The following is a 24,300-nucleotide window of genomic DNA, read 5'->3' as shown; positions in this document are numbered from 1 at the left end:
TTGGAATCCTGGCTGGTAGGGAGTATCTGAACTTCTGATATGCCAGCAGGGGAGCACCAAAGAGCAAAAACTAGAGCAGTGTGTAGGGCACCTTCTGTGTCACAGTAGTCCCTGTGCATTCACATAAGTGTTTCAGGACCCCCAGTGAATGCCTGAAATCATGGATAGTCCTGAACACTATATATATTTCACTGTGTTTTTTCCTATACATACCATTCCACCTAAAGGAAGCACTGTACAGTTTCTCTATGACATATCCAAATTGCCAGCATCGAGACTTCTGTGCTTTGGGGCCATTGCTAAGTAAAATATGGATAACTTGAACACAAGCACTGTGGTACTACGACAGCTGATCTGCTAACCCAGATGACTGCTAAGTGACTAATGGGTGGACAGCATATATAGTGCAGACATGCTGGACAAAGGGATGAGTCAGGTCCCAGTTTGGACAGAGTGGGACGGCACAAGATTTTATCACACTATTCGAAGTGGTATACAATTTAAAACTTATGAATTGTTTATTTCTGAAATGTTTCATTTAATATTTCAGACCACAGTTGACTGCAGGTAACTGAAACCACGGAAAATGAAACCACCGATTGGGGGACACTGTCCCAAAAACTTTGGAAATACTGACAGTGGAAACTCTTGGAAGGACTGGACTTCCTGCTGTTCATATTAGTGTGGTTGCAGAGCCTTCACACATTGAAATATTTTTGTTTGGAGCATTTTACCTGGAATCTACCAAGTTGAATGCTGTCAGATATTTACATTGGTTAAGATATGCATGTGACAGATTATACTTTCCACAGATGGCCACCACAACACCACGCACCCCACATGTCCCCTATGGTATAACCTGCCACAGCCTATCAAGAGGTAGAGTTTATTTGCCCTTTGTATCTGAGTCATGCAATGTCTGCTTCAATCAGCAGAATACAGCAGAAGTGATATTGTGCCGTTTCCAGCCGTAACTTTTAACTGTCCTGGAAGTTTCTGCCTCCTGACTCTTGGAATGCTCACCCTTGGCATATCCCTTTCAGAACCCACTACTCTATTGACTATATTTTCTTATTTTCTGTTTTCTTGAGGCTGTGACATTTGGGACCTTGATCCTCCAAAGGTTAGCTAATTTGTACAGCCTCTCTTGTGAATGCATCATTGATGCACAAATCAACCAATGCAACTTCCAACCATCTCCTTTATCATATTCTCACACATCAAACCAATATTCCCTCTACCATAATCACCTCAGTTACCAGACAACAAAGGACCATCCTTAGAGCCAAAGCCTACCAAAATTATTCAAATCATCCAATCCTAAACTTACTCAGCCTACCTACCCTGCCTCACCCTCTCCCTCCTGCAAAAACTCCAATAAAGAGTATGTTTGCCTCCCTACCCTTTCTGCCTCCTGAGTGACTCTGGTGCTTCCTCATGTGGCTCTGCATGACATTTCTAGGCATCTAGAGTAAGTGTAAACATATTCCCCCCTGACAATCATTTCCATGTCTGTGTGTCTGACCACACCTGATTAAAACAAAGCCTGGTACGGCTACCATGCTATGAGAGGCTCAAGCCATGTGGAGAGGACATGTGAAGGCATGAACATTGTAGCCCCACCTGAGTGCCCTGACAACAGCCTGTGTCAGCTGCCAGCCATGCGAGTGAGCCTCCTTGGACATTCCACACAGAAGTCCACAGCTCCAGCCAACTCCTTATTGCAGCTGCATTGGAGCCCTCCAGTAAGAATAGCTGAATACCACACGGTGTTTTTAACAGCTCTCTCCGGGGTGGTTTGGTACACTGCAGTAGATAACAAGAACCTGCACGATGCTCTTTCACTGGAGGGTCAATTCCTGTAATATGTAGTTCCCTTGAATGGTATGGTAGCTCCTTGCTATCAGAGATTGAACACCATCTGGAAGCTCGAAATGCAGAATTTCAGCCCCATCTCACACTTACGAAGTCAGTGTCTTCATTTTAACAAGACCCTCTGATAAACTGAATGCAAATTAAAGTTTAAGAAGCACTGCTCTATCAAATATTGACTATACTCTGTCCAACCCTCCCCCCACAAGGATCCTTGAAATGGCTCTCTGTGCTCCCCCAACCCCAGCTCCTGCCCAGCTGCTTTACACTGAGAGCTTGCACCTGTGATCTTCTTCTGGCATTGCCCTCGGCTTCCCAGAGCTGCTTTGCCTGTACATGCAGACAACCAAAGTGTCTGGGAGTTAACGTGCCCCCCATGCGGCCAACACAGTGACTGACTAGATGGCAGTATGCATGCCCAGCTCTCTTGCCTGGAGGTGGAACAAACTTTCAAGCATGATTTTCTCCAGTGCTGTCCAGGATCAGTTTGAAAGTTGGGCTTTGCCTGAAATTTCACCCTTGGTTCACTTCTTCCTCTTCCCTGTCCTGCTTCCCCCACCTTCTTTCCAATTTCTAGTAGATCTTCCTTAATAAATCTCATGCACATGAACCCTTGTCACAGGGTCTGCAACAGTTCATAAGACAGATATCACAGAAACATTGCAATAATCAAAACTCAGCACTGCCCTGTCACATTTTAATCACAAAGGTAGTAGACATGGGCTAACACACTAGGACAGATAGGATTGAGTGGGGAAAGGGGGAGGAAATGGAGATGATGAGACTAGACAATGCTTTTGAAGAGCTTTGCAATAGACAGAAAGAAACTAAAAAATGATGTGGTAATTGGAGAGAAATGAATGTGTGGTAATTACATTGCAGTGTAACCCATTACTCCAAAACTTAGCAGCTTAACACAACAAACATTTACTATTCACACAGTTTCTGGATGCCATGAACTCCTCAGGGTGGTCCTGCCTATAGCCTCCCATAAGGTTGCAGTCAAGAGGTCAGCCAGGGCTACAGTTTCACTTTAAGGCTTGAGTGGGACCTGGTTTCAAACTCACTCATATGGCTGCTGGCCAGAAACTTCAATTCCTCTCCACTTAGCTCTCTCTATAAGGTTACTCATGACAGTACCTCCCCTAAAGTGAGTGGTGGGAGAGACAGGTGCTTATCAATGTGTAGACAGGAACTGGGAAGGCCATACTATTCATAGATGGTAAAAGTCCCTCACTCTTGGGAGTGGGATTGAGGCACAGAGGAAATTGGGATGATGAAGACAGACTTTCACTTTATATATTTCTGGCTTCCTTCTGTAATTTTAAAACATTAAAGGAGAAAGCGTAAATGAATTGCCAGTAGTTAGTAATGAATAAAGCTAAGTCCACTGCAAGAATATCTAGGAGGAGAAATGAAAAGAATAGAAAATTTAGGGTTCTGACCAAGATGGATGCATAGGTAGAAACCCTTCACTTTCTCGCACAACCAAAGGTGGATAACAACCAATCTTAAATCAAATACAACCAGATGGGCAGAAAATCAGACTGTATGGAAGTCCAACAACCAAGGAATTAAAGAAAAAAAATCAACGAGAACAACCAGACTGGTAAGGCGGCGGACCACACGGGGCAGGCTGAGAAACACCACAGTGAATCACAGACCGGGTGGGCAGAGCTGGCTGCAGTGAGGTGGTGGGCTGCACAGAGAGGGCTGACTTAAGGGAAAACAAAGACTCAGAGCTGACTGTGGACTATGGTGATTGCCACAGTGGGAGATACTGCCAGTCTGACACAAAGAGTCAGTTGGCTACAGATGAGCAGGTCAGCCCCACTGTTCCCTCTCTGGCCCCTCCCCCACAGGCAGCACTGCAGTGCAGCAAAGAGGGTTGTCCTGCCCTGGGGAATACCTAAGGCCCTGCCCCCTTACAACTTAAAGCTGTGCCAAGACAAAGAAATATGGCCCAAATGAAAGAACAGAGCAAAACCTCAGAAAGAAAACTAAGCAATGAGGAGATAGCCAACCTATCTGACGGAAAATTTAAAGCCCTGATAATCAAAATGCTCACAGATCTGATTGAACTTGGTCAAAAAATGAAAAAAACAAATGAAAGATACCCAAAATGAAATAAAGCAAAGTATTCAGGGAACCAACAGTGACAGGAAGGAAACCAGGACTCAAGGCAATGATTTGGAACAAAAGGAAAAAATAAACCTCCAACCAGAACAGAATGAAGAAACAAGGATTCAAAAAAGTGAGGAGAGTCTTACAAACCTCTTGGACAACCTGAAATGTTCCAAAACCAGAATTGCAGGGGTGCCAGAAGGAGAAGAACAACAGCAAGAAATTGAAAACTTAATTGAACAAATAATGAAGGAAAACTCCCCCAATCTGGTGAAGGAAATACACTCCCAGGAAGTCTAGGAAGCTCAAAGAACCCCAAAGAAGTTAGACCCAAAGAGGAACACACCAAGGCACATCACCATTAGGTTACCCAAGATTAAAGATAAAGAGAGAATCCTAAAAAAAAAGCAAGAGGAAAGGAGACAGTTACCTACAAAGGAGTCCCCATTAGACTATCAGCTGATTTCTCAAAAGAGACCTTACAGGCAAGAAGGGGCTGGAAAGAAGTATTCCAAGTCATGAAAGGCAAGGACCTACATCCAAGATTACTCTATCCAGCAAAGCTTTCATTTAGAAGGAAAGTCAGATAAAGTGCTTCTCAGATAAGGTCAAGTTAAAGGAGTTCATCCTCACCAAGCCATCATCATATGAAATGTTAAAAGGACTTATCTAAGAAAAAGAAGATAAAAAATATGAACAGTAAAATGACAACAAACTCACAACTATCAATGAATGAACCTAAAAGAAAAGAAAAACAATGAATACAAAAACTAAGCAAACAGCCAGAACAGGAACAGAATCAGAGAAATGGACATCACACAGAGGGAGTTCAGTGGGGAGGGGGAAGGGAGGAATAGAGAGGGAAAGGTACAGGGAAAAGAAGCATGGTTAGTAGGCATAAAATAGACATGGAGAGATTAAAAATGGTATAGGAAACAGACTCAAAGAACTTACATGTACAACCCATGGGCATGAACTAAGGGGGGTAGACGCTGGAGGGTTGGGGGGCAGGGCGATGTGGGGAGAAGGGAGAATAACTGGTAAAACTGTAATAGCATAATCAATAAAAGTACTTAAAAATGTTTAAAAAGAAAATTTTAAATTGGGTCATAAAAAATAATGTGGATGATAAAAAATATATGAATGATCTTAAGGCATGTATCTACCCCATGCAGGAGGAGTTCTGGAAGCACACTGTGAGCTCTGGAATTGCTGCTGACCGCACCCAGGGTGCAATTCCTGCCTCCACTGAGAAAGCCCCAAGTGTTCTGGGAACCTTCTTTTCCCTTCTGTTTGTTCTCCCACCACGAGGGGACATCAGCTCTGACAAGCTGTACATGCCTTTTTCTTTTACCTTCTGCCTGTCTGGGACCTGACTATAGGCTTTCTGGTCTGATCTTCATAAATAGCTCAAATTCCTGCTTCCTGTGCTGTGTGGCATGGACATTTGCCCTGGATGTAGGGTCCTGACTCATCCAGCAAAGACAACTAAAACAATTCAGCCCCAGGTTCCAGCACCAACCCCTAAGAATAAGGACAGGTGAGAGTATTAGTCTTTGTTGCAGAAATGCACCTGTCCTCTGCAGGTGGCCCTGCTAGAGAAATAGCCACATTCCCCACGTTCAAGAGGCAAAAGAACCATCTTGAGCCTGACCCCCACTCCCAGCAGTGTCTGGAGCTGAGTGGGGAGTGGTCCTGGCTGTGTCAAAGGCAACATCACTCTCAGCATGACCCTTGGCTCCCAAGTCTCCTCCCTAGACATGACAGACACTCAAGGCCCCTCACTGTATACGGATGGTGGGTGACTCAGGGAGAAGCAAGGACTGCAGAGGTTTATGGAGATGGCAGCACCTTAGAGATCTGCATCTGCGTCAGATGGAGAGAGAACAGAGGGCTTGGTGGCCTGAAATGAGAGCCACATGACTTAGGAAAAGTATTCAGAGATTGGAGAGACCATCAGGTAGGATTCAGCCTGGGCAGTTCAGAAGCCTCCCCAGACAGAGGCAGAGGAGCCACCCCAGGGCTCTGTGGTCTGCGGAGCAGCACCAGTCCGCGGACCGTCTGCACTGGTTCTTGATGAGTTACGTGCAGAAACTGAGAATGAGTTTACATCTGTTGAATCTTTTAAAATCTAGCCTTATATTTCATGCAGATTTTCAAATTTCATTTTTGTAGTGATATATTTTTATTGGATTTTTACAAAAGAATTGGTTTGTTTCAAGAATTGGGAAATTGAAAGCCAATCCTGCACCACAGAAAGTTTCTGAAGCCCTCCTTTAGACGTTTCCACATCACAAATACACAGAAAATAAATGATTACAAGCACATGTAACCTGGTGCTCAGCTAGCAGCATGCAGCCTGCAGGTAACAGCACCATTGGGCCCCCAGAACACCACTCTGCAGCTTCTGCCCAAGGTCCTCAACACAAAAAGCAACTGTGTCTGAATGTCACAAAGGCTTCTGGGTTGCATTCTGCCAGGATCGGAGACAGACACTACTTCAGATAAGAGGAAGATCTGAGTGACAGAAGCACTTAGGTGAGAAAAAAGGCAAATGAAATTAATTTGTCAAAGCCTTTCTCTCAGGTAGCATGAATGCAGTTTCTTGCAGAGTAAGGTGTCACCTCGTGGTAGGACCACATGTCCATTCTCACGCTTCCCTTTGAGACCCAGTTTGTGGTCCAGGGGAACTCATGAAGCGGTGTGATGCTGACATTGCACATGGTGGCTAAGGAACATTGTGCAATATTAACACTTTATTTTACCTTTAAATCTCCATCTACATATGTAAGTATAAAAAAATACATGATGCTAATTCTTCACATCACTGCATGAATCTAGATATTACTCTAAGAGATAATGAAATTTGTAGTGTAAGAGGTAAATATATTGTAAAACTGAAATATTTTGTAATATTTTCTGTGATTAATTTGTCTCATACAACTCCATTAAAATATTTGAACAGGATATGTACAATTCATGCTTCACTTCCAAGTTTAAATATGGTTTTTAAGACTTTGATGACAATCCACTTATTACTGAAACTAAAAATTATCTGAGAATTACATTGACTCAAAAATGTCTAAGTTGTCATCAATAGAACATAAAGTATAAAAATATTGATTGTAAAACATTACAAATAACTTTGCAGTATGGAAGGCAAGAAAAAAGTTAATGAAAAATATGTCATATTTTATTATTTTTGTGTATCTTGATTTTATTACTTGTCTAAACATCACCAGCCAATCAACAGAATATCCAAATATGTGCAAAAATAATTCAATTCTGTTATCTTTACAGAATTTTCCATTTCCATTCATATAAAAACCATGTATACTTTCCAAAAACATTTGATATTATGAAAGTATATTTTTAAGGTAGGAAGATAGAATATTTGTACCTAATAGTTGATTGACTTCATTTATAACTTTAAATATTGACACATACACCATGTGGGGCTCCATTTCGTGTAGGCCCTGCTCAGAGCTGCCTCCCTGAGCTCAGCCAGGGCTGCCTACAGCTGACCGAACGTTAGTGAGTTCACGCCACATTTTAATTCACAAAGAGAAAGAGATTGTCAGGTGGATAGGGACATGGCTTGAACACAAACATCAGAAGGGAGACATGGTTTTTAAAAATAAGACATGCTTTTTTTATTTGTAGCTGATCCCATGTCTCATTTATCCCTCAATTAGCAGAGAATTTTTTGCCTGGCTTTGGCTTAAGTAAGCTACTGTATGTGTGACCAACAGTGGATGTTTGTAAGAGCCACCTCTGTGATCCTCCTCTGCTGGTGTCCCTTCTTTGATCCTGGAGGGACAGATCTGAACCTTGCTGAAAGACCTTACCTCTGTCCCAGGTGCTCAATCTGTCCTCCAGATCCTGCTCTGGGATCACTACTGCTGGCCAAGGGCAGGAGGCAGGGAGCTTCCAGTCCACCCTGCCCCATGCTTGAGGCGGAGAAGACCACAGCTTCCCACAGGGCCTCTGGACTATGAGCCTCAGGGAGAGCTCTGTCACCTACACCATTTCTCTGCTGAGAGTCATTTGTTTTGTTTCCAGGGTGTGTGTACATGTGTGCACATGTCTGTATACACACAAGGCACCATGCTTGCTTGCACCTCCACCATCAATACTGCAATAAACACCCTGGTACAGGGGCCCTATAGAGGATGCTTTTATTTCTCAGGAATATTTTCCCAGGAGTGCAATTGCTAGGTCAAAAACCATATGTATTTTTAATTGTAATGGATTTTTCTAGATTGATTTCCAAAAAGATCATAATAATTTAAACCTCCACCAGCAATGACTCAGAGCACACTTTTCTCCCATATGCAATAAGTATAGGTGCTCTTTTTAATATTGCCAGCCTGCAGGGTCCATGCCAGTATCTTGTTATTTTAATTTGCATTTCCCTTCATTCTAATGAGTTTGAACATCTCGCCATACAATTGGATATTTTTCTTCACTGAATTGCCTATTCACATTATTTTGTCTATTTCTCCATTGGGTTTTTTGTCTTAGCAATTGATAAGAGCTCTTTGCATATTACAACTATCAACCTTTGTTTATCAGCTGCATGACAAATATTATTTTCCAAATCTAATGCTTGTCATTTGACATTGCTTGCAGTATCTTTTGCCATAAAACTGATTTAAATATATATATATATTTATACATATATCTATTTTTGCCCATATATATGTATATATGTATATGTATATATATACATATATATGGGCAAAAATATCTCCTAGGTTTCCAAACTTGGTTGAGAAGGTCTTCTAACCTCTTATTTATATGCGGCCTCCTTGCCAAAATTTTTATTGAAAATTATTATATGAAATAGTGTACATATTTTTATGAACCCGTGAATTTTCAAAAGAACACACTCAAGTAACTGGGATCCAGATCAAGAAACAAAACATTCCCAGCACCCCAGAACCTCCTTCATGTCTCCTGCCATTGCCACCCCTTCTAAAGATTAACCTCTACCCTGACTTCTAACATCATGAGTTAGTGTTTGAATTTTATTTAAATGAATCACTAGCCCTGGATGGGTGGCTCAGTTGGTTGGTGTACCGACCCTACACCAAAAGGCTGCAGGTTTGAGTCTAGTGAGGGCACATACCTAGGTTGCAGGTTTGATCCTGGATCAGGGTGTGTAGGGGAAGCCAATCTTTCTCTCTCACATCAATATTTCTCTCTTTCCCCTTCCCTCCTTCTCTCTCTCTCTCTCCTCCTTCCCCTCTCTCTAAAATCAATAAACATATCCTCCTTAGGTGAAGATGAAAAAAACGAACCACATATGTACTCTTTTGTATCTATAGCCTCTTTAACTCAACATTATGTTTACGAGATTCATTCATGTACTATAATTCACTCGTTATTGCTGTATGGTATTCCCTCATACAAATTACCACACTTTATCTGTTTTACCATTGATGGACAGTTGGGTTGCTTCCAACCTCGGGCTATTACAAATTATGCTGCTATAAACATTCTTGTACTTATTTTTGGTGAATTTGTATCTGCATTGCTGTTAGATATTTACCTGAATATAAATTTGGGGTCACAGTATATGTATGTTCATTTTTGTAGATATTACCAGTTTTCCATAGTGGTTGTACCAATTACACCCTTGCCAGTAATGTAAGAGGTGTCTTAGTTGTTCTATATTTGCCCAACACTTGTTTTCATCTGACTTTTTCATTTTAGCCATTCTAGCAGGTAATTGCTACAGTTGCACTGTGGTTTTAGTTGAAAGATTTTTAAAATATATTTTATTGATTATGTTATTGCAGGTGTCCCATTTTCCCCCTTCACTCCCCTCCACCCTACACCCCCCTCCTACCCACATTCCCCACCCTTTAGTTCATGTCCATATAAGTTCTTTAGCTTCTACATTTCCCATACTATTCTTACCCTCCCCCCGTCTATTTTCTACCTACCAACTATGCTACTTATTCTCTGTACATTTTCCCCCTCTCTCCTCCTCTGATTGCCCTGTTGCTAACCCTCCATGCGATTTCCATTTCTGTGGTTTTATTCCTGCTCTAGTTGTTTGTTTAAATTGTTTTTGTTTTTGTTTTTGTTTTAGGTGTGGTTGTTAATAATTGTGAGTTTGCTGTCATTTTACTGTACATGTTTTTTATCTTCTTTTTCTTAGATAAGTTCCTTTAACATTTAATATAATAAGGGCTTGGTGGTGATGAACTCCTTTAACTTGACCTTATCTGAGAAGCACTTTATCTGCCCTTCCATTCTAAATGAAAGTTTTGCTGGATAGAGCAATCTTGGATGTAGGTCCTTGCCTTTCATGACTTGGAATACTTCTTTCCAGCCCCTTCTTGCCTGTAAGGTATCTTTTGAGAAGTCAGCTGACAGTCTGATGGGAACTCCTTTGAAGGTAACTGTCTCCTTAGCTCTTGCTGCTTTTAAGATTTCCTCCTGATCTTTCATCTTGGCTAATGTAATTATGATGCGCCTTGGTGCGTTCCTCCTTGGGTACAATTTCTTTAAGACTCTGAGTTTCCTGGACTTTCTGGAAGTCTATTTCCTTTGCCAGAATGGGGAAGTTCTCCTTTATTATTTGTTCGAATAACGTTTCCACTTGTGCCTCTTCCTCTTCTCCTTCTGGTATTCCTATAATTTGAATGATGGAACATCTAAAGATGTCCTGGAGGTTCCTAAGCCTCTCATTTTTTGAATTCTTGATTCTTCATTTAGTTCTGGTTGAAAGTTTATTGCTTCCTTCTGGTCAACTCTACTGTTTTGAGTTCCAGTTTCCTTCCCATCACTGTTGGTTCCCTGTATATTTTCCTTTATTTCACTTAGTGTAACTTTCATTTTTTATCTAATTTGCGACCAAATTCAACCAATTCTGTGAGCGTCTGATTACCAGTGTTTTGAACTGTGCATCTGATAGGTTGGCTATCTTTTCATTACTTAGTTGTATTTGTTCCGGAGCTTTGATCTGTTTTTTCATTGGGCCATTTTTTTTTTTTTTGTCTCGGCGCACCTGTTACATAGTAAGGGGAGAAGCCTTAGGTGTTCACCAGGGTGGAGCAACCCACATCACTGGGTTGTGATGCTGTATGTTGGGGAGGGGTCCAAGAGGGAACAATGCCGCTTGCTTCTCTCTCTGCCAGATTTCAGTCACTTCCCCCACTCCCCCAAGCAAATTGGGCCCTTCTGGTGCTGATTCCCGTTTGGGTGGGTTTGTGTACATTCTAGGACCCTGTGGATCTCTCCAGTGAACTTTCCTGTGAGGCTGGGAGTTTCTCCCAGCACCTCAACCCCCACAGATGTTTTCAGTCAGTGTTTTGAGGCTGTATTTCCCCACACTGGGACCCTGGGTTGTATAATCTGTCTTGCTCTCAGTTTCACCTGGTTTATCTTTGCGAATGTGGGACCACCCAATCCGCCATCTGCCTTGTGCGCCACGCCCCTCCACAATCCACCACCTTGCTGGGTCTGCCAGCTTCAACCTTGCGTGCCTGAGGTCTGCCAGCCACCATTTTGCCATGAGTCCTCTCCGCCCAGCTACCTGACTCTGCCCCTCCTACCAGTCTGTATGAATGTGTCTACTTTAACTCCTTGGTTGTCAGACTTCTGTACAGTTCAATTTTCTGTTGGTACTGGTTGTTTTTTGTTTCTAAATTGTCATTGTCCTTATTTTGGTTGTGTGAGGAGGCACAGTGTATCTACCTATGCCTCCATCTTGGCCGGAAGTATAGATTTTTAGTATTTTATTTTTTACACTGAAAGCCTTTAATCCACCTGGAATTTTATCTTTGTGTATGGTAAGATAGAAGTCCACTTTGACTCTATTCCAGACAGATAGCCAGATGTGCCAGATCAAATAATCTGTCTTTTGCCCTGGTACATCTTGAGGGATCAGCAGCCATTTGCCAGGTGGAGCAGAGTGGAGGAGAGCACTCCGGGCTGACAGAGCTGCATAAGCCAGGGCATGGAAGCATGAAGCAGCATGCTGCGGCTGAAATTAAAAGTGTGCAGCAGCAGGAGGCACAGGAGGGTTGGCAATGCCAGATCTTGCCATTCCTGCAGGATGACACAGACTCCTGGCTGCTATTAAATGCGAGCACCAAAGGAAGAAGGACCCTCTCCTCTTCGGATATTTGGGAATATATTTTTGAGATCCTCATTTTGAAAGGGGTGATTATCAAAATGTTACTCATAGGGGAGTGTTGACAGAAGCACTTACATATATTATTTGATTAATTCTCACAATGACCTCATAGAGGAAGCACAATTAACCTGGATTCACAGGTGAAGGCATAAGGCTCAGAGAAGTCAGGAGGCTTGTCCTTGGTCACATAGCTAGTAAGAGCTGACACTGGAGCCAGGCCCATCTCCCTCCTGAGTTCCTGCTCCTCCTTCCCAATGTGCTGTTGGCACTGCAGTGGACTGAATAGAGGTTCAGCACTTCCCAAATCATGGAGCATGTGATGAAGCAGAGACATAATCATTATCTCAACACCTGCAAAAGAACCTGTTGGTGGCTATTTTCTCTCCCCCAGTCACACTGAGGGGTTGGTATCTTAACAAACAGTCACTGTTGTAGGCAGAAATGACCTCTTCAGCAGAAAGGCATGCCGAGTCAGACTGACATGACTGCTCTTGGGCCCATGGGAAGTGTCATGGGTCTGTAGAGAGCCGGGTGCAGCTCACTGGAAGAAGCAGAGTATGGTGAGAGAGACAGAGAGCACGAAGTTGCCTCTGTCCTCCACACCTTTCCCATTCACAGTTCTAAGTCACAAAGGTCCAGCTGCTCTTCTATTCTCAGTTGGGAGAGCTCTCTGTGCCCTGGGAACCTGTGCTGTCATGAGCAGTTCTCTGCCCCCACAGTCAGGGAGATGGGAATACTCACTGACATGAGCACTGGCATTCAGAAGTGACCTAGTCCCCACACTGACACAGAACAGGGCCCAACACCCACCTGCACAGAACCGGCCTCCTGGGACAGGAGACACCAGAGAATCAATCCAGTTCAGGGTCTTCAAATTATGCATGTGAGTTATTTTGCAGAGGGAAGTCACACAAATAATGAAGCAATTTTCCACCAAAGGGAAGATTTTAACTGCTGGAGATAATTGTAGAAAAGTACACTGAAATTATGAGGTATCATTTTCCTCTATCAGATTGGCAAAGATTTAAAATTTGATAATACCCAGTGTTGGTGGGAATATAAAGATATGCCATTTGGCAGGAAAAAAATAAATGATTACAACTTCTGGGGCAGGTAACTTGGCAATATATGTGAAAGTATTACATGCAACTAGCCCTAAACCTAGCAATTCTACTCGTAAAACTTTACATATATATGTAGATGTAGACATACACAAATCGCAAAACAAAAATAGTGATTAAGAAAGCTCATTGCAGCATTAGTTTATAATACCATAAAATTAGAAACAACTAAAAACTATTCATTAATAGAAAACTGGCTAAAAAAAAATTCCATTCTGTGGAATATTAGCCATTTAACATGATGACATGGACCTCTATGTTCTGACATGGAAATGTATCCACAGTACATTTTTTAATTGGGAAAATAAGGTATAGAAGAGCAAATTGTTTTCATCCCATTTGTGTTTTTAAAAGCATGTTTGTATGTGCATAGCGGGCATCCATGATGTACACAAGAAGCAGTTATAGGACATAGCTCTGGAGTTGAAAAGAAGAAGGAAGGAGGGGAAGAGAAGGGAGACAAATTTTTTACTTAATAACCTTCTGTACTACTTGATATTTTTATAATGAGCATGTGTTAACTGTATAATGTTATTTTAACTGAGATTTTTCAGATATATTAGGATTTCCTATAACATTTCACTTAAAAAAAGAGTTCTTACCCTAAAAACTTGGAAAAAACTTATACAAACCAGCCCTAGTGTGCAAACTGCCAGGAAAATTGGTGAAAGACTTTTGAAATGTGAAGAAAAAGCACCTTATGGAATACTAGGCTAGTGCACACTTCTAGGTTATCTGATTCTATAGCTGTTTCCACCTTTCGCCATCCTTGAGTCAGTAAGTAGTAGAAAACTGAAACTAATACAAAGAATTCCTGTCCATAGCAGTGCAAATGAATTGGGCGGGGGGGGCAGGGGGGGGCGGTGAAGATGAGGGAGGTGTGGTTGATTTTCCCCACTGTGAAAGAGGCCAATTTTAATCCATTAACAAAGTCACTGCATTGTTCCTGATTGCCAATACGTCTGTCTGGTCTTTGCCTCGTCCCTTGAACAGATTTTTAACATTTCACTGGTTCCCTCACTGACTAATACATTAAATAAAATATGACACGTCTTCATTTTATGTCTTTATGAGTTCTAATTTTTCCGTTTAAATAGTTACCTTTGAACAAAGTGGAGACAACGAAGACCAGTTGAGGAAGAGATCTGCTTATGGTTGTAAACATAGTACTAATCCCCAGCCCTCAAATTTCTTGGCTATTTTACCTATACCATCAAGTAACACGGATTGAAATCCTTTCCAGTTTGACTGGAACACTTCTTCTATATAGGCATGTTGTTCATTTACAAGATGCTTTCTCACAGATATACATGCCGCACAACCTGCCACATAAATGCAGACCCTCCCCCTCCCCCACCGCAACCACCACCACCAAACTGGGACACGCACTCTTACAGCAAAGCGGCTCAAGGGTTAGGGTTGGAGTGCGGCCCCTTTCTACGGACCTGTGCCGGCACAAGAGGTGGGCGAGAGGCAGAGTGGTGCTCAGGTGCTGTGATAAAGGGCCCAAGTGCAGGGAGGAAGGCAAAGCATCCTCAGAGACAGCCTAACGTGGGAAGTGGGCCGCACACCCGCGGAACCAAGCACTGCCGGGGCACCACGGCCCTGAGTCCGTGGAGAGTCCAGTAAGGCTGCCCGGAGCCTTTGTGCGGAGGTTTGAAAACCCTGGAGGGCACAGGTGAAGCCCACAAGCTGCGTGGGGGCCTCTGCATGGAGCCGGGGAGGTAAAAAGCCAAAGCCTCTAAGCGGATTCATTAAGTGTTTTTGTTGCACAGAAAAAGAAATCCCACGCGATGAGGACCCGGCCCCGCTCTAGAGCAGCGTGGTCTCCGCCTAGCTCCCCTGCAGTTCCTGCGGTGGACTCAGGGCGCCCCCTGCAGGCGCCGAACCACTCTCCTGGCGTGATGCGCGGGGAGAGGCGAGGGTGGATTCAAAAGGGCGCTCCCAGGATGCCGGCCAGGCTGTCTGATCTTCGGTCCCCTCTGTGTGGGGCGGCGGGCGCCCCTCCAGGCTGGGCTCCGTTCTGTACACCCACAAAGGCACCACATCCACGCATCTCCGTCACCAAGAGACCCCATCACCATTCCACAGATGAGAAAACCGAGCCTCAGGGATGGAGCCTGGCCCAAATAAGCACTAAGGATTTCCAGGACCACGAAGCCCATCCTCACCCGTGTTCAGCTCTCTGCCTGGAGACTGTTTCCTTTGCCCTAGAGGGCCTAGGTGTGACCACAGACTCGGTGGTCCAAGGTGCATCCAGGTGCCCTCCCTACCCGGTTTCTCAGAGCCAGAGCATCTGCGATGTGGACAGGACTGCATGTGCATTGGAGTCACTCCTATCCACTACCGAAGGCAGGCAGATCAACGTCACTGCAGGGAAATCTGAGAACAGCATCAGCAGTGCCCTTGGGCCTGGCAGTTCCGCTGTGCGATCCTATCCTAAGGAGAGAGTTAAGAAAGAGCAATTTTGGTGTGAGAATGGTCATCCCCCATTGTTCGTAATAACTCTCTGCCAGTAGATTGAATAAATAGAAGTCTATGCAGCCATGAAAAAGCATGTTGGATAAAAAACTTTTGGTGCTATGTCAAAATGTTCATTTTATTGTTAAGGAAAAAGTTACAATACCACATATATAATAAGATTCAATTTCTGTGAAGATATATGTCCTCATGCACACAATGAAAAAAGTCTGCAACAATATACATAAAGAAATTACATTTACCAGTGGGTATTAAGGGTGATTTTAAAAGTATTTGTACCATTCTGTATTTTCTAGATAATACACACTGAATATGAATTGGTTTTGTGATTTATATTTAAGCAGAAAAAGCCCAGTGCTCTCTCACCACCCCAGGAAGCACAGCGCAGCCAAAAGGGTTGGATCGAGAACATAGGAAAGGGACAGCCCCAGGAATCACAGTCACCAAGAGCTGCTCCTTTTAAAGAATATGACAGTGATGACACATTTTCCAAACTGTCGGTTCTAACACAGTTCTCAACATGCCCCAGCTGGTGGATCCTGCATTTGCCCACAGATAAGGAGCTTTGCAAGGAAAACTACTACAGGCTACCTAATCCAGTTGTGAGGTAACTGACTGATGTGCCATGTTTCTGTTCTAGAAAGTGGACAAACATGCCGCAAGTAATGCGGTTCCTTATTGTAGTACCTCTATGCAAACTGAGTGGAGCACACAGAGTGACCTCTGAAACCCACAGCTCCACTGACGAGGCTGAGGCGTATCTGCTCCAACCTGGATGTGCAGCTCACACTGACAGAGTCCACTGAGAGTGGGATCAGGGGTGACAGGTGGGCTGTCAGAAAGGAGCAAGTCCTCTAGATTCTCCTGGCAGGGAGGCAACGCTGGAAACTACGATAGGCTTTTTCCTTTTGAAACCTGGTAAAGTGGAATTTGCTAAAAAGTATTTTTCATTTTATTTCTCAAGAAAACACAGCTAATTTTCATCATGACTTTTTAACCTTGGTATCTTTTTGGAAATTAACTTTTTAATATAATCTTAACTGAAGATATGTAGATTTTTGGTGTGAAAATAAAATCTGTTATACTATTTTCCCAGTGAAGTACTATGTACTTTTTAATTTAAAGGTTATTCTCTATTGTTCTAAACAGTAAATAGTGCCAAAAACTAAGAAAAACATGTATCATGGTTTCCACTCCAGGACTGACTTGCTTAAAGAAATCTTTTTGTACCCTGGCTGGTGTGGTTCACTGGAATGAGTGCCAGCCCAAAAGATCACCGGTTCAATTCCTGGTCAGGGCACAGGCCTGGGTTGTGGTCTAGACCCCAGCTGGAGGCATGTGAGAGGCAACCAATTGATGTTTTTTTACCCTCTCTTTCTTTCTCTCTTCCTCTCTCTCTAAAAATAAATAAATAAAATCTGAAAGAAAGAAATTTGTTTACAATAAATTACAATGAACTGTAATAACCCTTTAAAGAAATATTTAGAAATAAATTGCTAGAAGTATTAAATCATTAAAAAATAACCATAATCATGAATGGAAAAGGGGAGAATGAAATTGCCTGCTTTGTCCAGAAGGTAGAGGAGCAACATCCACACAGGGACCTGCAGGCCCTGCCACCACTGCCTGAGGCCAGGGATTCCAAGGGATGACCACCTGGTCGGGGCGCTGCGGTCGGAGTCTGGGAGATAAAAGAGGATCACTGCCATAGAAGGGCACATGCAATGAGCTTCGTTCTGCCCTGCTCCCTGTCTCAGAATTTAGAAAAGGGAGTGTGATATGTCTTCAGAAGTCAAGGATTCAAATCTTAGCACCCAACGTTCTTAGCATCACTACCACAAACTGTGGTTTGAGGCAAGGTGATCTTTTCCCAACTCAGTTTCTCATCTGTAAAATGGAGAGAACAAAAGAACAATATCCATATTTGCAGTTGCTGGACAGTTTATTATTTTATTATTCAACAATTATTTATTAAGTGCCAGGCACTAGGACAAAGTCTCTGTTTTTGTACAATTCATATTCTAATTGGATGAGATCACAATAAACAAATAAATTATTAAGCAAATGAGAAAATCATACATTAGTAAGTTCTAGACAGAAAATAAAAGGAGAAGTGGTAGAGACCTACAGGCTGATGACACTCTATTTGGTTGGTCAGGGAAGGTCTGAGCAGACTGCATTTACCAGAGATGCGAATGACAGAAAGCAGCCTGGCTTACTAAGGTCAGGGAGAAACTGGGTGCAGAGCACAGAGGACGTCTCTGTACTAGATTTGCAGCTTCCTCTGAATCTAAAACTATTTGAAAATAAAAAGTGTTTTTAATCTATTAACTATTGATATGCATTTCAACCTACATGAATCTCAAAATAATTATGCTGAGTGAAAGAAGCCAGATCCCAAAAAGTATATTCTGTATGATTTCCTCTACATAAGTTCTGGAAAGTGTAAACTGATGTACAGTGACAGAAAGCACATCATTGACTATCTGGGCCCAGAGTTAGGGAGCAAGATATTGGGGCAGAAAGGAGGGGAGAGAAGGGTTACAAAGGGATGTGGCTATTCTTTTGGGATGGTGGATAGGTTTATTATCTGTATTGCAGTGATGGTTTCAGGGTGTATACATATGGTACCTCTACCTCATAGGGTATACCTCATAGGGTATACATTGTACCCTCTACATATTATACAGTTCATTATATGTTAATTTTACCTCAGTAAAGGTACTAAAAATATTAAGTGTCTAGAAATACATCATGCTAAAGACGTGCAAAGCTTTTACATATAAAAGTCTAACATGTCATCATGAGACATTTCAGTGGGTCCAAATAAACAAAGGGGTCTACCACAACCTTAGATAGGACAACTCAGTATTATAAAGATGCCAATCCTCCTCAAACTGAAACTGATGAAAATCCTAACTTGTTTTTGTTTGTTTGTTTTTTATTTGAAAATGTATACGGGAATGAAAATAAAAAGGCCAAGGATCGCCAAGAGGCTCCTGAAAGACACGGTAAAAGATTTTACATTGCCAGACAGCATGATGCTGGTCTAGGGGTAACAAATGGACCGACGGAACAGAGTAAAGAGCCCCAAACAAACCACACATGCATAGATGCTTGATGTTGGATGGAGGGGGGAAGAGCAGAGTCACTGAGAAACGACCAACAAAATCCACTGGGCCATTCTTCCTGCGATACACAAAAACCAGTGCCGAGGTAGACTAAACACCTACATGTGAAATGCAGAACCATACAGCTCTGAGAAGATAGTATCGTATATTTTCAAGACCCTGAACAGGGAAAGATTTTTTTTAAACAGGTAACAAAAAGCACTAAGATAAAGAAAAAGGCAACAATAAAAAGGAACAATCTACATTAAAATTAAGAACTTTATACACTAAAGATATTATAAAGAGAATGAAAAGACAAGTGGCAGGGGTTGAAGACAAAATATTTGCAACTAACTAACAAATGAAAACCTTGTTAAACCCAAATGAGACACCACTGCACGTCCTACAGAACAGCGAATGTTAAGAATCTGTTGGTGTGTGCATGGGGCAACAAGAACACAGGCGCATGCTTCCATGCGCACACCACTTTGGAAAGATGTCTGGTATTATGTATTGAAGCTGAGGACAGGTACATCCTATGACCCAGAAATTTTACCCTTAGTTTATGCCCTAAAAGAAGTTAATTATATGTGTGTGTGTGTAATGTATATATGATGTATATATAATGTATATAATACATAATGTAATAAAATAATGTATATATGTATACATAGTTATACATGTATATATCAGTAGTGTGTACATAGCAATATTGCACATAATAGTAAAAAAATGGGAAAATGTTGTACGTTCTATGTGTAGTAAAATGGACAAATACATTTTAGTTTTTTCATTCAATTGAATATTATGCAGATGCTGAGCAGCCAAAAAAAAAAAAAATAGAAAAGGCCACTCACTGCACATCTGTGTAGAGATGTTTGTCCTTAGGGTGTGAGAGTGACAGATCAGCAGGCTGAGAAGAAAATGACATGTGTTCTCAGGAACCGGCCATAGCAGTGACAGCCAGTGTTTGGGTGTGTGCTAACGTGTAGCAGACACTGTCTAGGGCTCTTTTAAGATGACTCTACTTCCCACAACCATATGGTAAAGTAGGAATTATTTTGCAGATTAGGAAAATGAGGGACAGAAAGGTTAAGTGACTTGTCCGAGGTCACACAGTAGGGTATGGCAGAAGTGGAGTTTAAAATCAGGCATCAAATCCCAAATTCTTCCCATTGAAGTAGAAACTGTTGGTTGCCTTGCAGCAACCATTTACCCCTCTCCTTGCAGAGCCCTGACTTTGTATTGACGCACCCTCCCTCTGCGCTGTCACCCTAGGGGTAGCAGAGCAAAAGATGGAACAAGCCTGGGCTCCTAACGATTCTGGAGTAGCACTGTTAGATGTTTTTGCTTCCTTTTATTATTTTTTCCTTTAATTTCATTTGGAGAACAACTCTTAGGCTAAGTGGTTGTTGAACTGTTAAGCTCCTTGAATCAAGAAGAAATGCAGTTAGAAGGCAAATTTTCCATTTCTTTCCAAATGTACATTGCAGGTATTATAGAACCCAAATCAAACATGCATACCATATGCTGCAGGATCTGCCACAGGGATGATTTACTCAGCCCGCTTAGGAGTGCCACACCGGGGGACCATGAGCATGAAGGAGCTACACAGGCAGTGTGATAGTGCTCTGTGCTAAGACATCCAAGAGAGCACTGCAGGCCAGGCCCATGCTTCACCCTGTCCACTCACTCATGAGCCCTGTGAGGTTCATAGGCCCTGCAGACAGAAACCCAAACAGCTCTGCCCCTTCCACTTACTCACACTCAGCCCTTCTTCCTAGTCCACAGCAGATAGTCCCAAAGTGGAAATCCAGGGCCACCACAAGCTAAAAAGTTTCCTGCCCCCCATCTGTGTAGGAAGTCCTAGGGAAGAAAAAAAAAAAAAAAAAAAAACATCACACCGTCCTCAATGCTTTGGTGCTAATGTTCTTGTCACTTGGCTCCTGTGCCTTCAATATCCCTACCTCTCCCCATTCAGCCAGCAATCCATCTTTTTAGCTCTTCTGGTGCCTTCCTAAGACCTTACTAAGTGCCTCCTTAATTGCCTTACTAGGGGTGAGTCCACATGCATAACCACGCCCCTGAAGAAGTTTTCCCATGGGAAATAAGGCCTGCATTATAGCTAGGCTGCTTTGTGACTTGCTCTTGCTAAAACTCCCTCACCCTGAGCTCAGGCAGCAAACACTTGCTGCACATCTTTAAAGTAACTTCCTGAAGTCTGAGCTAATTCTCCCAAGGATTGAAGTGTAACCAGACCTGTTTCTCTTATCGTTCCCTTGTATTTGCAGCATTTTTTTCTTGTTAATCTGTTAGAAGTAATCAGTAACATCCCTTCCGCTGCTATCTGTAGAAAGTAATTACCTAAAGCAAACCTAAGTATAATGAATGAAAACCTCCTTTGATGTATACTATTAGAAAGCCAATAAACGCTTGTCAAGGCAAGGGTCGGGGCACCCTCCCCTTGAGAGTGGCCGTGCCATCCCTTTTCCTCCACAGGGCTCAGTAGTCCATGTGAATTTATCTTATATCATCCATAACGCCTAGGACACTGTGGGCAGGTATCCACACCAACACAGGAAGTGCTTCGGGCTACCATGGAAAAGAATGAAGCCATGGGCCAATAAGATCTCTGAGGTGCCATGAAGCTGTCTTCCTTAGAGTTGTGTGTTCCTTCTCTCTCCTCAGACAGACATGGTAATCAATTCCAGGAGAAACTGCTCCCCTCTCTCAGCCCCAAGTGGGCAGGTTTCCCTATCACCCCAGAAGCAACTGAACCAGAAACTAACTCAAAAGCAGTGAATCGCCCTGGGTGGTGTGGCTCAGTGGACTGAGTGCCCACCTGAGAACCAAAAGGTCACCAATTCGATTCCCACTCAGGGTACATGCCTGGGTTGCTGGCCAGGTCCCCAGTAGGGGGCGCATCAGAAGCAACCACACATTGATGGTTGTCTCCCTTTCTCCTTCCCTTCCCCTATGTCTAAAAATACATAAAATCTTTTTTTGTTTTAAGCAGTGAATCCACTGATTGGCCAGAGACCATTTTTCTCTAATGGGAATATGAACCAAGAAAGAGTCAACAGCCTATAATGTAAACCAAAATTAATTCTAGATTGTAATAAAGAATAAAAAAATATTTATTTGAGCTAAAGAAGCTGCATCCCAGGACATGCACATTCAGGTAGCAACCTAAATTGTGTACCACCAGACAAAGGGGATGTTGTTTTTATAGCAAAAGCTTCTGCCATGTTCCCAACTAGGTCTGTTTTATGTAAATGAGGTATCCAAATTTGCACACCTCTTATTGGTCCAAATCTCATAGTCCTGATTGGTTGGCATTATGCATCCTGATTGGTCATTATGGAGCAGTTCTGATTTGACAGGGTAGAGCTTGGTTCATTGGTGGAAAGATGAACTGACTCCCCTATAATATAGTTGCCTCATAGCTAAAGGAGCAGGGCACATGAGTGCTTGGACATCCTCTGTCAACAAATGGCTAGTAGGTTCTCATAAAATTTTTATGAGGTGTTTTTTATTTGTAAAATTTGGTCCCTCAGAGTTGAGCATAGTGATCCCATCTCAGCAGATAAATTTCTTCTCAGGGTTCACATTAAATGAATCTTTCTTGTTGGGGTACACATTAGCTGGTTAGTTTTGGTTGTGGACTTGCGATTTCACTTTGGGTTGAAGGTCAGATAGGGCCAGTTAAATATATTTTCAAGGTGAAGTTTTGGGGAGAGAGAAAGAAGATGAACTGTGGGAAGGTCATGGAGCAGACAGACCAGGGAAGTGCTTCCCACCAAACTGCTGTAGAGAGAAAGTGCCTGGGGCCTACCCTTCTGGCTCCCTGGAGAGCTGCTGAGCTGATAGCACTTTGCATCTATTTCTTCCACTTCTTTCTAGGCTTGCCTGACCCTGCCCTCCAGTTTAACTGAGATGTAATTGACATAGAACATTGTATATGTTTAAGGTATACAATATAACGATTTGCTATACATATGTATTGCATGATGATCACCACAATAAGTTTAGTTAACATGCATTAACTCACATTGTTACTTTTTTGTGTGTGTGGTGAGAGCTAACTTTTACTTTCTTCACTACTTTCTAATGTACAATACCAGAACTTTTGATTTAGCCATAGTAACAAAACAAAATCAGCTTAACCAAAATGGAAGTTTATTTCTCATATAAAAGTCCAAATGGGGTGCTGCCACTTTGTGGGCTGCTATAGCCAAGGAGTCCTATCTGGTTATTATATAGGCGCTCTGGGGCTCCTGCTTGTTGGGCACTCAGGGTGGGTTTGCATTGTGGATGATGACAAGGCCAGACAAGGTGCCCAGAGCCAAACTTGATTTAGACTGAAAACTAAAGAGGCAAGAGCTGCAGGAAGAGAGGAACAGCAGGGACAGCTGCCAGTCATGGTGGAGCCTGATGTGGCTTCTGGTCACATACACACGGTGATTTCGGTTCCTTCTCACTCCTCACCAGGGCCTCAGGGGCAGGCATTCAGCTCTTTTGGTACTACAGTCCCGCTTGATATATTTTCTTAATAAAAAATAGTCATGTCAGATTCTGATCATATATCTGTGTAATGAGCCTGGAATGCTTTGCAAACCAATTGTTTTTTTTAGAAGTGAGATTTCTGGGGCAATCATACAACATAGCCTCAGTGGGCAGCTGTGGCTCCATCACCTAAGCTAAACAAAGACAAAAGGGCTGGGTGGGCCTCAAGACAGCCCCTTCCCCACCCAAATTGCTTCCAGGCCTTGCTTTTGCTATTGGGTCTCTCTCCTAGAACCTTGAAATGAGAGAGAGGGAGCATGCGCCAATTCAGTTTCAGAATTTCGGAGGTGAACAGAGGCTCCAGGAGTCCCAGCGAAGACCCTGACCTGAAAGGCCAAGTAGCAGATCTCATATTTATACAAGGAATTAACAGAGTCCCTTTTGTTCCCAAATTAGCCTAAGGCTTTGTGTTTGACAGGTACACCAGTCAACACCACCTATGTGATCTAAAGTGTCTTAAGGAACAACTGTGTTTCTGCATTGGAACTGAAACTAAAGTGAGACCAAACAATTCTTATGAAAGCTGGGCTAGCCCACTGTTCCCACAGTTCCAGGCCTCTGGGATTCATCCAGGCTGCTCTCTGCAGTCCACACTGTGTCAGACTTTTGCTGACTGACGCCAGGGACACAGCCCAGCACAGGCCTCACCCAAAGGCCGGAGTGAGAGCACAGCAATGATGGCTGGAAACAACTCCCAGGAAACAAAAGAGAATCCCAGGATTTGAAAAGAGAGAGCTTTGTGTTTGCAGGCACAGTCCTGAACAATCAGACACCCTTTCCCCCCCACTGGTTTCCCAGTGGGTGCTGGGTTACATTTCCACATCTCTCCAAGCTGTTCCCTACACTGTGTGAACTTCCCCCTTTGAAATGGATG

The 24,300-nt window shown here is 42.8% G+C and overlaps 1 pseudogene; it reads right to left on the bottom strand.

Moving 5' to 3' along the window:
* LOC123825153 overlaps positions 1-7,945 on the bottom strand; it is a 160,167-nt pseudogene extending 152,222 nt beyond the window's left edge.
* Between the last annotated feature and the right edge of the window lie 16,355 nt (positions 7,946-24,300).

Source organism: Phyllostomus hastatus, unplaced genomic scaffold (genome assembly GCF_019186645.2).
Source record: "Phyllostomus hastatus isolate PE091 unplaced genomic scaffold, TTU_PhHast_1.1 phas_contig_62, whole genome shotgun sequence".
NCBI lineage: Eukaryota > Metazoa > Chordata > Mammalia > Chiroptera > Phyllostomidae > Phyllostomus > Phyllostomus hastatus.
The sequence above is the reverse complement of the archived record's forward strand: the minus strand, read 5'-3'. Positions and strand labels throughout refer to the sequence as shown.